This window comes from Ranitomeya variabilis, chromosome 3 (assembly GCF_051348905.1).
Source record: "Ranitomeya variabilis isolate aRanVar5 chromosome 3, aRanVar5.hap1, whole genome shotgun sequence".
Classification (NCBI taxonomy): Eukaryota; Metazoa; Chordata; class Amphibia; order Anura; family Dendrobatidae; genus Ranitomeya; species Ranitomeya variabilis.
Genome location: NC_135234.1, coordinates 625,952,552 through 625,969,314, shown reverse-complemented (window position 1 = coordinate 625,969,314; position 16,763 = coordinate 625,952,552). Strand labels below are relative to the sequence as shown.

The 16,763-nt window shown below is 47.8% G+C and overlaps 1 protein-coding gene across 2 annotated transcripts in view; it reads right to left on the bottom strand.

Moving 5' to 3' along the window:
* Positions 1-14,125, bottom strand: part of DRC2 (dynein regulatory complex subunit 2) — a 79,962-nt gene extending 65,837 nt beyond the window's left edge. The window contains exon 1 of one of the 2 annotated variants that reach the window (XM_077297470.1): positions 14,010-14,125. The gene's annotated coding sequence lies outside the window, so the exon portion shown is untranslated. Of the gene's footprint in view, positions 1-13,728; positions 13,751-14,009 lie in introns of those variants that run through there. The other variant, XM_077297469.1, reaches the window with a different exon arrangement.
* Between the last annotated feature and the right edge of the window lie 2,638 nt (positions 14,126-16,763).

Below are 16,763 nucleotides of genomic sequence, written 5' to 3'. Positions count from 1 at the left end.
CCTCCTCCTCAACCTCCATGGTGCCTCTCACCATACTAACACTAAAACCACCAAACAGATTCTAAACGGAATCCTAGACAGCAAAAATAACAAAAACTCAAGGATCCCTAAAATATAACTTTTAATCAATAAAGTTAAAAACTGTTTATTCCAAATTTAAAGACATTATGACATATATATTACCACAGGGAATATCAAGATGTGGGCTATCTGACCCTGTCAGGAGCCCTAATACTGGTCCCTACCTGACTGCGGAGGTTGGCACCCTAAGTTTCAGCGGTAGGCGTTCACGACGGCTCACCCTGATAGCCCTATACAAGCCCTATGATCACCAAAAAATCCCAGTGTCCCAGTATATTCATTACCCAACAAAATGAAAAAAATAGAAAAACACAACAAAATGGAAAAATTAAAAAAGAAAAATCAGAAAAACAAAACTCAGCAAAAAATCAAAAATTGTTTTTGCCCCACATAAACCCTTAATAGGGTACTAATATAAATATACATAGAATAATTGGGCAGTAAAAAAAATGTCAATGTCTCATTTATCCAAAATATTCAATAGTAAAAAGGCCGCTCTAAAAGGACTCATACAATATTCAAGTTAGCCCAGCGGATACATATATCCGGCAAACAGCATGATCCAATGATCTTTTAGTACCTGGACATTAACAAAGGAGCGGTGATCCAAACAATAAAGAACATCCCCCAGAGATCATTTAGGCATATTTCCATACATATATGCTTAGATGGCGATACCCCATTTTCATAAATCAATATATACGGTACACAAAGCGCTTTTACTCATCTGATTCCCAATGTTCCATCTCAAGCGCTGGGGGCATCCATTCTGCCAGGTCACCTAAAAGACCTCCAATGGGAATGTCATCCCTAGCTATACCCGACACATTTCCCTCCCCCGTGGGAGTAGCGGGGGTTCATCAGGGGATATAGACCGTCCAGATAATGAGAGGGTAGGAGAGCGCCACTCACCCGTACAGAATACATGCCATCCTCCCTTCCGGGTTCCGTAACACGTGGGGCCAGTCTCCACCCACCAGTGCGCAATCAGAGTGTATGTCACTGGACCGCAAGTGCGTTCCAGCCGGCGTGCATAACGTGCTTCTCACATCAGTGCGCGTCATGTGGGATTAGCCCTAGAGCCATGGCGCATGCGTCGCCTGAACCGCAAATGCGTTCCAAACCGTGGGGACGCTGGGTCACAGGGAAGTAACAGCCTCTAATCACATGATAAGGTTATAGGTGAGCTAAAATAACAACGTCATTGCCACCAATGATCACATATTCAGTATGCACCACTACAAGGGGAAAAACAGCTTATTATAAGTAGCCAGCTGACACCACTATTCCATGGTTAAATTCTGGAAAGAGTTAGCCACATATATCTCGTTAGTGACTCCATATATCAAACAATATATTGTACAAGTAGAGATAGTGCCCCTAGAGAGCATTTTCTAATCAAAAAACATGGACAAACACAATAAAGGAACAAGGATACACAATATTATAGCCACAGGCTCATTTTCTCTAAGGTAACAATATACCCGGCAGGCATAATAAATATATAAGGCAATCAGTGGTTTTTAGATGAAACTTGTAAAAGACATCTGTTCATTGAGGCCCAAAGGGCTCACCGACTTCATCAAGTAAATCCATCTTGTCTCCCGTTGTATAATTCTTCTGTCCCAATCACCTAACCTAACTGAGGGGGAGATAACCTCTATAACCATGAAACACACCGAGCTGGGGTCCCCCCCATGTACCTCATTAACATGTCGCGCCAAAGGGGTATCTCTGCTATGTCTAATGTCCCCTAGATGCTCTCCGACACATACACGAAACTCGCGTTTGGTTTTTCCCACATAATCTTTCGGACACCCACAGGTACAGAGGTACACCACTCCCATTGTTCTGCAATTTGCAAAGTGTCTCATCTGGAAGATTCTTCCCATTAATAATAATAATAATAATAATAATCTTTATTTATATAGCGCCAACATATTCCGCAGCGCTTTACAGTTTAACAGTTTCAAACAACAGTCATAGGTAACAATGTTAACAATACAGCAATAAAGCAAAATAAGACGACACTGCTCGTGAGAGCTTACAATCTACAATGAGGTGGGGAGATACAAAGTACAGATGTGTATTTACAATGATGTATTTACAATGATGGTCCAGCCATCTTCAGGGGGTGGGGGATAGATGGGGATAGTGAATGGGCTACACACACACAAACATAAAATGACTGATTAGGGAACGTGATAGGCCGCTCTGAACAAATGAGTTTTGAGTGAGCGCCTAAAGCTATGCAAGTTGTGGATGGTCCTAATATCTTGGGGTAGAGCATTCCAGAGGATTGGCGCAGCACGGGAGAAGTCTTGGAGTAGGGAGTGGGAGGTACGGATTAGTGCAGAGGTTAGTCGAAAGTCGTTTGCAGAGCGCAGCGGTCGGCTAGGCCGATAGACAGAAATGAGGGAGGAGATGTAAGGGGGTGCCGCACTGTGGAGAGCTTTGTGGGTGAGAACAAGTACTTTGAATTGTATCCTGTAATGAATGGGCAGCCAGTGTAATGACTGGCGAAGAGCGGACACGTCCGAGTAACGATTAGCCAGATGGACGACCCTGGCTGCTGCATTAAGGATAGACTGGAGAGGGGAAAGTCGCGTGAGGGGGAGGCCAATTAAAAGAGAGTTGCAGTAGTCCAGGCGGGATTGGATTAGGGCGACAGTGAGAGTTTTTGTTGTCTCCATGGTGAGAAAAGGGCGGATTCTAGAGATGTTCTTTAGGTGTAAGCGGCACGAGCGGGCAAGAGATTGTATATGGGATGTGAAGGAGAGATCGGAGTCAAACATGACACCCAGACAGCGTGCCTGCTGCCTAGGTGTTATTATGGTGCCACCCACGGAGAGGGAAATGTCAGATTTAGGGAGGTTAGTAGAAGGCGGGAGCAGAAGAAGTTCAGTTTTGGAGAGGTTGAGCTTCAGATAGAGAGCGGACATGATGTTAGAGACTGCAGACAGTCAGTGGCGTTCTGTAGTACAGCAGGGGTAAGGTCAGGGGCTGACGTGTATAGTTGTGTGTCATCAGCGTAAAGATGGTACTGAAAGCCAAATCTGCTGATGGTCTGTCCAATTGGGGCCGTGTAGAGGGAGAAGAGAAGGGGGCCAAGGACTGAGCCCTGAGGTACCCCGACAGTGAGAGGAAGAGGAGATGAAGTGGAGCCGGAGAACAGAACACTGAAGGAGCGGTCAGAAAGATAGGAAGAGAACCAGGAGAGAGCAGTGTCCTTAATGCCTAGTGACTGGAGCCTAGAGAGTAGGAGAGGGTGGTCAACAGTGTCGAAAGCTGCAGAAAGATCGAGGAGAATGAGCAGCGAGTGGTCACTGTTACATTTTGCTGTCAGAAGGTCATTGGTCACCTTGATGAGTGCAGTTTCTGTTGAATGTAGGGGGCGGAACCCGGACTGTGAAGGGTCTAGGAGGGAATGAGTGGAGAGGTAACGGGTAAGGCGGGAGTAGACTAGGCGCTCCAGGAGTTTTGAGATGAAGGGTAGATTGGAGACCGGTCTGTAGTTGTTTGCGCATGATGGGTCAAGGGTGGTTTTTTTTAGTAATGGAGTAATGATAGAGTGTTTGAAGGAGGAGGGGAAAATGCCAGAGGAGAGGGAGAGATTAAAGATTGTAGTTAGGTGAGTTGTGACGACTGGAGAGAGAGACTGGAGGAGGTGTGAGGGAATGGGGTCGGTGGTGCATGTAGTCGGACGAGAAGAGGAGAGGAGCTTGGAGACTTCTTCTTCTGTGATGGGATCGAATGTGGAGAGTGAGCCAGGGGAGATGCAGGGAGGAATGGGAGTCATTGCACTTGGTGTCTGGGAGCGGATTTCCTGACGGATATTGTCTATTTTCTCTATAAAGTGGGAGGCCAGGTCATCAGCTCAAATGTCTGTGATAGGGTCTTGTGCTTTTGGCCTGAGGAGGGAGTGAAATGTGTCAAAAAGTTTCTTGGGGTTGTTGGATAGTGATGAGATCAGAGTGGTGAAGTAGGTCTGTTTGGCAAGGTGAAGGGCAGAGTTATAGGTCCTTAACATAAATTTGAAGTGTAAGAAGTCTTCTGGGGTGCGAGTTTTCCTCCATAAGCGTTCAGCACACCTGGAGCATCGCTGGAGGAATCGGGTTTGCGATGTGAGCCAGGGCTGTTTCACTCTGTGTTTGGAGGTTCTGAAGGTGAGGGGAGCTACTTGGTCTAGGGTGCTTCTAAGAGTGTCATTGTAGTGATGTACAGCCAGATCAGGACAGGAACAAGAGGAGACTGGGGACAGTGATGAGTGTAAGGAGTCTGAAAGTGCATGAGGATTAATAGCATGTAGATTTCTGAATGTGTGGTAGGTAGGAGAGTGCTGGGGTGGGCGAGGAATTGTGAGTGTGAAGGAGAGAATGTTGTGGTCAGAGAGGGGAAGTGGTGAGTTATCTAGGTGGGGAATTGAACAGAGCCGGACAAAGACCAGGTCCAGGGTGTTACCGTCTTTGTGTGTTTCAGAGGTTGAGAGCTGTGAGAGGCCGAGAGAAGTGGTTAGTGATAGAAGCTGGGATGCAGATGTGGACGTGGGGCTGTTAATGGGAATGTTGAAGTCTCCCAGGATAAGGGTTGGTAATTCTGAGGACATGAAGTGCGGCAGCCAGGCTGAGAAGTGGTCCAGGAAGTGGGTAGGTGAGCCTGGGGGCCGGTATATGACCGCTACTCTGAGGGAGAGGGGACGGAAGAGCCTGATGGTGTGGACCTCAAAAGAAGGGAACGAAAGTGAAGAAACTGGGGGTATAACCTGGAACGTGCATTGGGGGGACAAGAGTATGCTGACTCCACCACCAGGTCTGTTAGTGGGTCTTGGGGAATGGGAGAATTGTAAGCCACTATGGGAAATGGCAGCAGGGGAGACAGTGTCAGAGTCTTGGATCCAGGTTTCAGTGAGGGCCAACAGATTGAGAGAGTTGTTCAGAAAGTAGTTGTGCAGGAAAGGGAACTTGTTACATACAGACCGTGGATTCCAAAGGGCACAATTGAAAGGGAGAGGTGAGGGAGTGCAAGTAATATTAATAAGGTTAGTATGGTTTTGATATGAGATAGGGTAGCAGTTGAGGTTGGGGGATGGGGGACCGGGGTTGGGGGATATGTCCCCCGAAATCAGTAGGAGTAACAAGATAAAAAGCAAGTAGTTTTTTGAAATGTTTGTAGTTTTTTTGTGCAGTGTGTTTGGGTAAGATGGGCTGAGGTTTTTCAGGAAGGTGAGAAGTGCATGGGAGCTGTACATGGGAGAGGGAAGCAGTGAGGAGCTGATGTGTATGAGTCGTGGTGGAGGGGGGATTGGGTGGTGAATGTGGATTGCAAGGGAGCATAGGAGGATAGGAATAAAGCACATGGTGAGAAGGGAAAACAGAGTGTGGGTTACCTGACTCCTGCCCTGACTAACTGCCATGAAATAACTGCGGTATCATGACGCTTATCTTCCGTGACGCTTTGCTTATGTGACGCGTGCACCCCCACTAGCGTGCCCCCCTAAGGATGGTTCTACATTTATAGTCCAGTGATGGGTCAGAAGAGATGGATTATGGGACCAGGGTGGGGATAATTTGGCAGCTGGGGCCAGCACACCAGGGGGTGGTTAAATGATCAAAGGCATTGTGGCTGGCAACATGCTATAACACCTTCACCTGATTGTATCTAGAGTGGCCACAGTAATTGATATACATCAAACAGTGAGTACATCCTACAATACAACCAAGGAATTATACCAAACATTACGCAGGCACATTAAAATAAGTTGCTAGATGGTACAGTGGCAGATGAGACATGGACAGCAAGCAGAGATGGGAAGCTATACCATTAATTCTAATGCAGCAGATGAGACATGGACAGCAAGCAGAGGTGGGAAGCTATACCATTAATTCTAATGCAGCAGATGAGACATGGACAGCAAGCAGAGGTGGGAAGCTATACCATTAATTCTAATGCAGCAGATGAGACATGGACAGCAAGCAGAGGTGGGAAGCTATACCATTAATTCTAATGCAGCAGATGAGACATGGACAGCAAGCAGAGGTGGGAAGCTATACCATTAATTCTAATGCAGCAGATGAGACATGGACAGCAAGCAGAGGTGGGAAGCTATACCATTAATTCTAATGCAGCAGATGAGACATGGACAGCAAGCAGAGGTGGGAAGCTATACCATTAATTCTAATGCAGCAGATGAGACATGGACAGCAAGCAGAGGTGGGAAGCTATACCATTAATTCTAATGCAGCAGATGAGACATGGACAGCAAGCAGAGGTGGGAAGCTATACCATTAATTCTAATGCAGCAGATGAGACATGGACAGCAAGCAGAGGTGGGAAGCTATACCATTAATTCTAATGCAGCAGATGAGACATGGACAGCAAGCAGAGGTGGGAAGCTATACCATTAATTCTAATGCAGCAGATGAGACATGGACAGCAATTGCAGAGCTCTTAAACGTTTTTGAAGGTAATACATGTTTGCAACAGGAGCAATGCCCACATCTAAAAGTCCCGTGGGACCTGTTCTCCAGCCACATGCTAGATTTCTTTGGAGGTACATAGTGGCTGTGTACGACCACGTCTCTTATTGATCTCCCCCTTCTGTAAGTGACCGAGGGATATGGGGATATGTGTTTGCAGATATCCGGGTCCGATCTAAGGATCTGCCAGTGTTTCTTCAATATCTGGTAGATCCTTCCTGATTGGTCATCATATGTGCCGATTAAGCGTGTAATAGGTTTTGTATCGATATTTCTCTTAGGTACCAACAACGAAGCCCGGTTGGTGTTGTATGCAGCCTGATACGCGGAATCAATGATGTCACTCGGATACCCCCTATCTTTAAATCGATATTTCAAATCAACGGATTTTGCTTCAAAATCCCCCATCCTCGAACAGTTTCTCCGTAATCTGAAGAACTGTCCCTTGGGGATACCTCTCTTTAAAGGACACGGATGGTGGCTCTCCCACCTCAATAGGCTATTTGTAGCCGTGGGTTTCCGAAAAATGGTGGTACTTAGGAGACCATCACTCTGTCTCGAAATGAGGACATCCAGAAAGGTGATTTTATCCATCTCTATCTCATATGTGAATGTCATGCCCTCGATATTACTGTTGAGGTACCGCATGAACCAGGTAAAGGACTCGACATCCCCTTTCCAGAGGATGAGGATGTCATCTATGTATCGGCCCCAGAAAATAATCCTGGGGCCCCACACCTCATCCTCATCCCGAAACACAAAAGTGTCCTCCCACCAGCCCAGGAGCAAATTAGCATATGTGGGGGCACAGGGGCTCCCCATCGCTGTGCCCCTGAGCTGGTGGTAAAATTTATCATTGAAGAGAAAAAAATTCTGCTGCAAAACAAAGCTTAACAGCTCAATCAGGAATCCATTGTGTGGTCCAAAGTGGACCCCCCTACCACTCAAATAGAAGTTGACGGCTCTCAGGCCATCTTGATGCCTGATGCTGTTATATAATGCCTCAACATCTATTGAGGCAATGATGGTATCAGGATCTATTGTAATACGTTACAATTTTGTAAGGAGGTCACCCGTGTCCCTAATGTAAGAGGATAAGGCCAACACAAATGGATGCATCAATTTGTCCAAATAGATACTACAGTTCTGTGCAAGGGCGCCCACACCCATGATACGATGGGACGTCCTCTCAATGGGGCAGTGCCCTTGTGCACCTTCGGTAGTGCATAAAATGTTGCTGTAGTCGGAGACTTAGGTAAAAGGAAATCAAATTCACTTTTAGAAATAAGTCTTCGTTGTAAGGCCAATGTTAAAATCCCTGAGAGTTCCTGCATAAATTCCCTCGTTGGATCACGCCTGAGAATCTCGTAGGAACACCTATCAGACACGATAGCCGAACACATATCCACATATCCCTTATTGTCCATTATGACAATATTGCCGCCTTTGTCCGAAGGCTTAATCACAATCGAGTGGTTATTTTTGAGGGCTTCCAACGCCCTCCTCTCGATATTAGACAAATTAGGAAAAGTTGAGTCAAAGCCTGGGTTTATCCTATTTATCTCATCAGTCACCAGTTTTTGAAAAATTTCAATGCTGCCATAATCACTTGGAGGAGGTATCTTTTTAATAGTAGGTTTTAGCTCAGAGAAAGGGCCATCACCCAACACCCGGGACCCTTCCTCCGCAAGATCTTCCAATACTTCCAAATCAGATTTTAACATCGGCCTTACAACGAAGACTTATTTCTAAAAGTGAATTTGATTTCCTTTTACCTAAGTCTCCGACTACAGCAACATTTTATGCACTACCGAAGATGAACAAGGGCACCACCCCATTGAGAGGACGTCCCATCGTATCGGGTGTGGGTGCCCTTGCACAGAACTGTAGTATCTATTTGGACAAATTGCTGCGTCAATTTGTGTTGGCCTTACCCTCTTACATTAGGGACACGGGTGACCTCCTTACAAAATTGGAAGGTATTACAATAGATCCTGATACCATCATTGCCTCAATAGATGTTGAGGCATTATATAACAGCATCAGGCATCAAGATGGCCTGAGAGCCGTCAACTTCTATTTGAGTGGTAGGGGGGTTCACTTTGGACCACACAATGGATTCCTGATTGAGCTGTTAAGCTTTGTTTTGCAGCGGAATGTTTTTCTCTTCAATGATAAATTTTACCACCAGCTCAGGGGCACAGCGATGGGGAGCCCCTGTGCCCCCTTGTATATGAATTTGCTCCTGGGCTGGTGGGAGGACACTTTTGTGTTTCGGGATGAGGATGAGGTGTGGGGGCCCCAGGATTATTTTCTGGGGCCGATACATAGATGACATCCTCGTCCTCTGGAAAGGAGATGTCGAGTCCTTTACCGGGTTCATGCGGTACCTCAACAGTAATATCGAGGGCGTGACATTCACATATGAGATAGGGATGGATAAAATCACCTTTCTGGATGTCCTCATTTCGAGACAGAGTGATGGCCTCCTAAGTACCACCATTTTTCGGAAACCCACGGCTACAAATAGCCTATTGAGGTGGGAGAGCCACCATCCGTGTCCTTTAAAGAGAGGTATCCCCAAGGGACAGTTCTTCAGATTACGGAGAAACTGTTCGAGGATGGGGGATTTTGAAGCAAAATCCCGTGATTTGAAATATCGATTTAAAGATAGGGGGTATCCGAGTGACATCATTGATTCCGCGTATCAGGCTGCATACAACACCAACCGGGCTTCGTTGTTGGTACCTAAGAGAAATATCGATACAGAACCTATTACACGCTTAATCGGCACATATAATGACCAATCAGGAAGGATCTACCAGATATTGAAGAAACACTGGCAGATCCTTAGATCGGACCCGGATATCTGCGAACACATATCCCCATATTCCTCGGTCACTTACAGAAGGGGGAGATCAATAAGAGACATGGTCGTACACAGCCATTATGTACCTCCAAAGAAATCTAGCATGTGGCTGGAGAACAGGTCCCACGGGACTTTTAAATGTGGGCATTGCTCCTTTTGCAAACATGTATTACCTTCAAAAAAGTTTAAGAGCTCTGCAATGGGAAGAATCTTCCAGATGAGACACTTTGCAAATTGCAGAACAATGGGAGTGGTGTACCTCTGTACCTGTGGGTGTCCGAAAGATTATGTGGGAAAAACCAAACGCGAGTTTCGTGTACGTGTCGGAGAGCATCTAGGAGACATTAGACATAGCAGAGATACCCCTTTGGCATGACATGTTAATGAGGTACATGGGGGGGACCCCAGCTCGGTGTGTTTCATGGTTATAGAGGTTATCTCCCCCTCAGTTAGGTTAGGTGATTGGGACAGAAGAATTACACAACGGGAGACGAGATGGATCTACTTGATGTAGTCGGTGAGCCCTTTGGGCCTCAATGAACAGATGTCTTTTACAAGTTTCATCTAAAAACCACTGATTGTCTTATATATTTATTATGCCTACCGGGTATATTGTTACCTTAGAGAAAATGAGCCTGTGGCTATAATATTGTGTATCCTTGTTCCTTTTTTGTGTTTGTCCATGTTTTTTGATTAGAAAATGCTCTGTAGGAGCGCTAGCTCTACTTGTACAATATATTGTTTGATATATGGAGTCACTAATGGGATATATGTGGCTAACTCTTTCCGGAATTTAACCATGGAATAGTGGCGTCAGCTGGCTACTTATAATAAGCTGTTTTTCCCCTTGTAGTGGTGCATACTGAATATGTGATCATTGGTGGCAATGACGTTGAGTTTTTGTTTTTTTTGCCTCTCACCATACTAATCAGTTCTTCCATATCTTCGGAAGAAAAGTAATATTTCTTATTTTCTGATTTAGGGGTGGAAGTGGAACCCTCATTCTCCCAAAAATCCTCCAAACCCGAGGTACGAATTTCGCCCGAGGCAGAGTCAGATTCCACAGGTGCCATCTTCCTTTTCTTAGGAGGAGGGGGTTGTGGTACTGGGGCCTGGGAAAAAGTAGCCATAGAGGATTGGACCTCCTGTTTTATGAGGGTTTTGATGCTATCCAGGAGGGAGGGCTGCTCCGTACGTAACACCTAATCCGTGCAAGGCTCCACACTTGCGGCTCATCTTATCCTTCTTCAGGGCAGGGACCTTTTCTCCCTAACAAGAGAGAGAGAAGGTATACTAAGTAACCCATGGGCTACAAGTACCTGGATAGCAGGGAACCATCACCCACTACTTACAGTAGGAGGGGGAATGCTGGGTTCTGCAGATGCAGATAGGGAGGATTTGTCGCCGTCCATGTCAGTGTGTTCACAGTCACAGGGGAACATAGACAATGAGTCTTACCTGGCGGCATCCTCGACCAGGATTTTAAGCAAAACCGACGTCCCAGTGTCATTCTGTGCTCCTCCCCCCAGGTACAATAGGGGATCGCAAAGAGTACGCCCCACATGGCTGCTGAATTCGAAGGACCCGGCAACAGTGCGTGCGTTCAAGCATGGAATGCACAGGAAGTGAACCGGAAGTTGGGGCCAACGTCATTTCCAGTGCGTGTGAACCCATGGAATCAGCAGCACGGAGGAGGGGGATGCCGGGGAGCTACAGGAGGACCCCAGCAGCACATCACCGCCCCGCTTTACCCCTTGAGGGAGCGCAGGAGGGGCGGGAAAGTCCCGAGTCCCACGATACACGTGGAGAAGGCAGCAGCCACCGGAGGAGGAGAGCGGAGCACCCGACCTCAGATGCCCGGCATTGAAAGGTAACGTGGGGTGCTCCAGATCGCCGACCACGGCAGAACCATCGAAAACCTCTTCATGCCTCATAGGGGACAGGAAAAACCCTGAAGGTTGTAGGAAGGGGAGGGGTATTTAACATCTTCTGTTTCCTGTCCCCCATTAGGGCTGGGAGACATCCTCCGATGATGCTGTCATGGAAGGTGACTGGAGAAAACAGCACCGGTGTTATCAGTGTTTTGGATCAGTGTGCCATCAGTGGTTTTCCAGCATGGATAAAGAAAGAATGAAATGACAAAGCTTCTCTTATACTTGGCAATGCTAAACACTTACAGCACACAGATGGCACATGGACGGCACACGGACATCATATGAATACCATTTGTGTGCTCTTCTTGTTTTTCCCAGACCCATAGACTAGTTTTGACCCTAGTCATCCGTGCTGCTGGGAAAAAAAGTGTGGTTCAGAAGGACATTATTAGGTTACAATGGGTAGGTGTGATATCTGTGAAAAAAATGGATGCCACATGGACCGGAAACATGGACATGTTAAAAAATGCATCTAATTGACTTCCTATCCCCTGCTTGCCCCAGTTTTTTCCTTCCCGTCTTCCAAGAGCCATCATTTTTTTTTAATTGTGAGTCCCCAGAGCTATATGGACAAGATGTACTTTTGAATGACATCATTCCTTTTATCAAGTGATGCCCAGGAGCTTGGAATAAAAATCCAAGTGGGACATGTTGCATGTTGAATGCAGCTATCAGAGATTGACAGCAGCATTAAACAGGTTAACAGCCGGGGATGGAGCCTGTTCCACCCGCGGCTGTTAGAGGCAGATGATGGCTGAATGGGAACAGTGAAGACAATGTCTGTAATGCGCTGCAGAATATGATAGCGCTATATCAGCAAATCATAATAATTCAGCCATCATCTGCGGGAAAAATGCAGGTTTGGCCTACGAGCCTGCACCAAAGTCAGGGAGCCGGCATATGACCGACCAGTACCACATTTGATATTTTCATCAGGTGAAATTATTTTTTGTGCAGCTCAAAACGTAATTGTTTGCAGAGACATCATCCTGTGTAAACACTTATGGCAATCAGCAATTATTCTGATAAGTACAACACTCCGAGGAGGACACGGGCGCTGGACCTTGCACTGCCATCATCTGCTCCAAATGAGTATGTTTTAATATCAACGCAACTGAAGGCTGAATAGGTTAAAGCCGTGGTTTGGAAGCCACGTAGATGTAGTTTTTTTTACAGGGATGAAGGAAAATGTTTTAATAATAATCTTTATTTATATAGCACCAACATATTCTGCAGTAATACACCCCAAAAAAGGGAGAGGCAAAGATCAGAGCTTTCCATGGTGGACAAGAGTATTAAAAAAAGAGTTAGTGTTACTCATTTAATATGTAATGGAGCAATAAAACAAAACAGCCCCCACAACACAATAGGAGATTTCCCCCAATCAACATCCACTGTAATGTTAGATTTCTGGGGTAATAAGACCCCCACTGACCGCAGTGATGAGACCACCCCACCCACAGTGATGAGACCACCCCACTGACCACAGCGATGAGACCACCCCACTGACCACAGGGATGAGACCACCCCACTGACCACAGGGATGAGACAACCCCACTGACCGCAGTGATGAGAGAGACCACACCACTGACCGCAGCGATGAGAGACCACACCACTGACCAAAGCGATGAGACCACCCCACTGACCGCAGTGATGAGACCACCCCACTGACCGCAGCGATGAGACCACCCCACTGACCGCAGCGATGAGACCACCCGACTGACCGCAGTGATGAGACCACCCCACTGACCACAGCGATGAGACCACCCCACTGACCGCAGCGAAGAGACCACCCCACTGACCGCAGTGATGAGACCACCCCACTGACCGCAGTGATGAGACCACCCCACTGACCACAGCGATGAGACCACCCCACTGACCGCAGCGAAGAGACCACCCCACTGACCGCAGTGATGAGACCACCCCACTGACCGCAGTGATGAGACCACCCCACTGACCGCAGTGATGAGACCACCCCACTGACCGCAGTGATGAGACCACCCCACTGACCGCAGCGATGAGACCACCCCACTGACCGCAGTGATGAGACCACCCCACTGACCGCAGTGATGAGACAACCCCACTGACCGCAGCGATGAGACCACCCCACCCACAGTGATGAGACCACCCCACCCACAGTGATGAGACCACACCACTGACCACAGGGATGAGACCACCCCACTGACCACAGCGAAGAGACCACCCCACTGACCACAGCGAAGAGACCACCCCACTGACCGCAGTGATGAGACCACCCCACTGACCGCAGCGATGAGACCACCCCACTGACCACAGTGATAAGACCACCCCACTGACCGCAGTGATGAGACCACCCCACTGACCGCAGTGATGAGACCACCCCACTGACCGCAGTGAGTGATCACACATGTGCTGCTGCTGATAAGAAGAGGACTTGGGACCCCGTTCATCGGTTAAACAACACATTGACGTCACTGGTGGAATCCCCTCTAATGACAGGTCGTGCTCCCTAGGACAGCAGCCATGCGCGGCCCCACTGATGTGTATCTCAGGACCAGCACTAACACAGACCACAGATCTAGCAGCACCACCGTCCTGGGAGCGGCGCAGGCTGCTGTCACCGTGACTGGGACCGTCTGACACCGCGCTGCCTCCATTTGCCCCTCATACCTGTCCAAAACGCTTTCTGCCAAGTTTCCTCCGTCTCCTAGCAACACAGCATTCTACTGCTAGGGGCGGAGAATACGGAGGGGGCGGGTACTCCGATCACGTGGTGTAACAGGAGGCTGCATTTTATTTATCACGTGATGCAAGGACTGCTGCTGAGATGCTACGTACACGGACAGTGGAGGGGGCGGAGCTCCGGGAAGGCTCTGTGTACTGGCGGATCACAAGTGCAGAATAGGAAGACGAAGACCCGAGGCGGGCGGGCATGGTCGGAGATGTGGAGCACAAGGGGGATAGAAGGGCTTAGTCCAGCGCAGCTGTGCTCTGTGTGCTGCTGATTATATGTACACATTCAGTGACAGAGCACATGTTTTCTGCCGGCTTTTGTTAATTTACCTGTGCGAAATCACCGCGTCCAACACATTGGACAGGTGACATCTTGCAGAGACTCGCGTTTTTTAAAGTCAATGGGTGAAAAAAGCTGCAGAAACGCACTTGTCATGGTATGTGCACACGTTGCGGATTTCCTGCAGATCTGCAACTTTTTTTTCCGCGCAGAAATGCTGCAGATCTGCAAGTGATTTACAGTACAATGTAAATCAATGGCAAAAAAAAATGCTGTGCTGATAGTGCAGAAAAATCAGCATGGAAAACGCAGCAGATTCAAAAAAGGCGCATGTCAATTCTTTTTGTAGATCTGCGTTTCTGCAACCATTCTATAATAGAAATCTGCAGGGGGAAAAAAAGGAAGAAATTTGCACAAAAATCGGCAATGTGTGCATGTACCAAAAAAAGCGCAAAAAGTTGCAGTCCACTCTGCAACGTGTGCACATAGCCTAAAGGATTCCATAGCGGTTTTTGCCTATTTCCGCACAGAAAATCTCTGTGAAAACGCATAAAACACGCACTGTGTGCACATAGCCTTAATAACCGAGACCACACTAAAATTCTCACAACGAAACCTAATCCTCCGATTTTGGAAAATGTTACCCCAAACCGAAACCGACACCACAATTGGGAAAAACTCTAGCAGTGCAAGATTCTTGGTCAAGCCTTGTTTGCGCCACCATTCCGGCCACAAATCGGCACTCCACCTACCACCGCAATAAGTGCCATAACCAACCCCACCGGCTGCATCAGTGTAAATCTCGCAATCGAAATCATTCAAAGTTTCCAGCTGGATCAACCATCTTCCATTGTAATTCTCCAAAAGACGCTGTGTTAGGGGGTCGAGTTCCCGTCTCTGCACAGGGGGAATCTCGGGCCATCTCCGCTGCGGTCTCCCATTCTTCTCCAGCTGCAGTGGAGCCTGCTCAGCGGAGACATCGGTCCCAGCGTCTCGCTCAGTCTGACTCTGTACAGAGAGTTACTGCTGCTTTTCCTGCTTCTGCCTTTGAAGTCAGTGCTGGGCAGCGGCGAGCAGACACTTCTGGGACTAAGTCCTGCTTTTCTCGTTCTCAGCATGCCCAGAGTAAGATCTCTCAGTGGAGATCGAGGGTCACATGATCAGACACTGCAGCTAAGGTCCTGTAGGTGCTCACGCTCTGGCATCCTCTCATTGGTCCTTCCAGGAAGGTCCTGTACGTGCTGCTACTATTTTAAGGCTCGCATGGCCGCACGGCCATGCGCTAGTGTGCTTTCTTTTATGTACTTTGCGCCAGTGTGGTCTTGTATGAGTGTGTTCAGGGACCCAGCTGAAATAAGCCCCTAGAATGCTGGCACCTCCGGCGAGGAGTTTCGTGTGCATGCGTGACCACTGACTGCTCTTGTTTAGGCAGTTAGCCTGTGCCTCTGTGGAGTCTAACAGGGTGCAGTGCTTTGAGTTCACGGCTGCTCTGTGAAGTAACAGAGTTAGCTAACACCGTCATTAAGTTCCGCTATTTGCTAGCAGCAGGTTCTCCTGCACGGTGGACCCCGGGCTGCGAACGCATCAATTATAATAAAATCTATATATTCATTTGGTGCGTTCCGCTAGCCCTAACATAATACTAGCGCCAGGGTCTGGCTAGTAAATGGCGGACATACAGCAATCTTTGCGGTATATCCAGCAGCTGGAGGGTAGGTTGGCGGCTCTCGAGAGCTCAACCTCAGCTGTGGATATTTCTGCAGTTGCTGTACAGGCTGCTAGTGTAGCTGCAGCAACCTTGTCCACTGCCACCCCTGTTCCGACATTTTCGCGCCTCCCGCTGCCAGAAAAATTTTCTGGAGAAAGCAGATCTTGTAGGGGATTCGTGAGTCAGTGCTCTATTCACCTCGAGCTATTGGCTGCACGTTTTCCCACAGAGCGGGCTAAGGTGGGATTTATTGTGTCCCTCTTGTCGGACAGGGCGTTGGAATGGGCTACGCCGCTGTGGGAGCGTGACGATCGTGTGGTGCAGAGTGCTCCGTTGTTTCTGAGCACTCTGAAACAGGTCTTCCTAGGACCTCAAGTCACCCATGATACGGCGCTCCAGCTGCTGGCATTAACTCAGGGTGAGTCCTTGGTCAGCCAATTTGCCATCCGTTTCCGAACTTTAGCTTCAGAGCTGGAGTGGTCGGATAAAGCCATTATCCCCATATTTTGGAGGGGGCTGGCTGATCACGTTAAGGACGCTCTGGCCACTAGGGAGATTCCAGCCACACTGGAGGAGTTAATAACTGTCTCTACCCGTATTGACCTCCGTTTTAACGAGCGGAGGTTATAGCGAGCCGAGTGTAGGCAGAGGTTTCAGCTGGCTCCTACCTTCGCCAAACCTCTGGAATCTCCGGTCCAGGTTC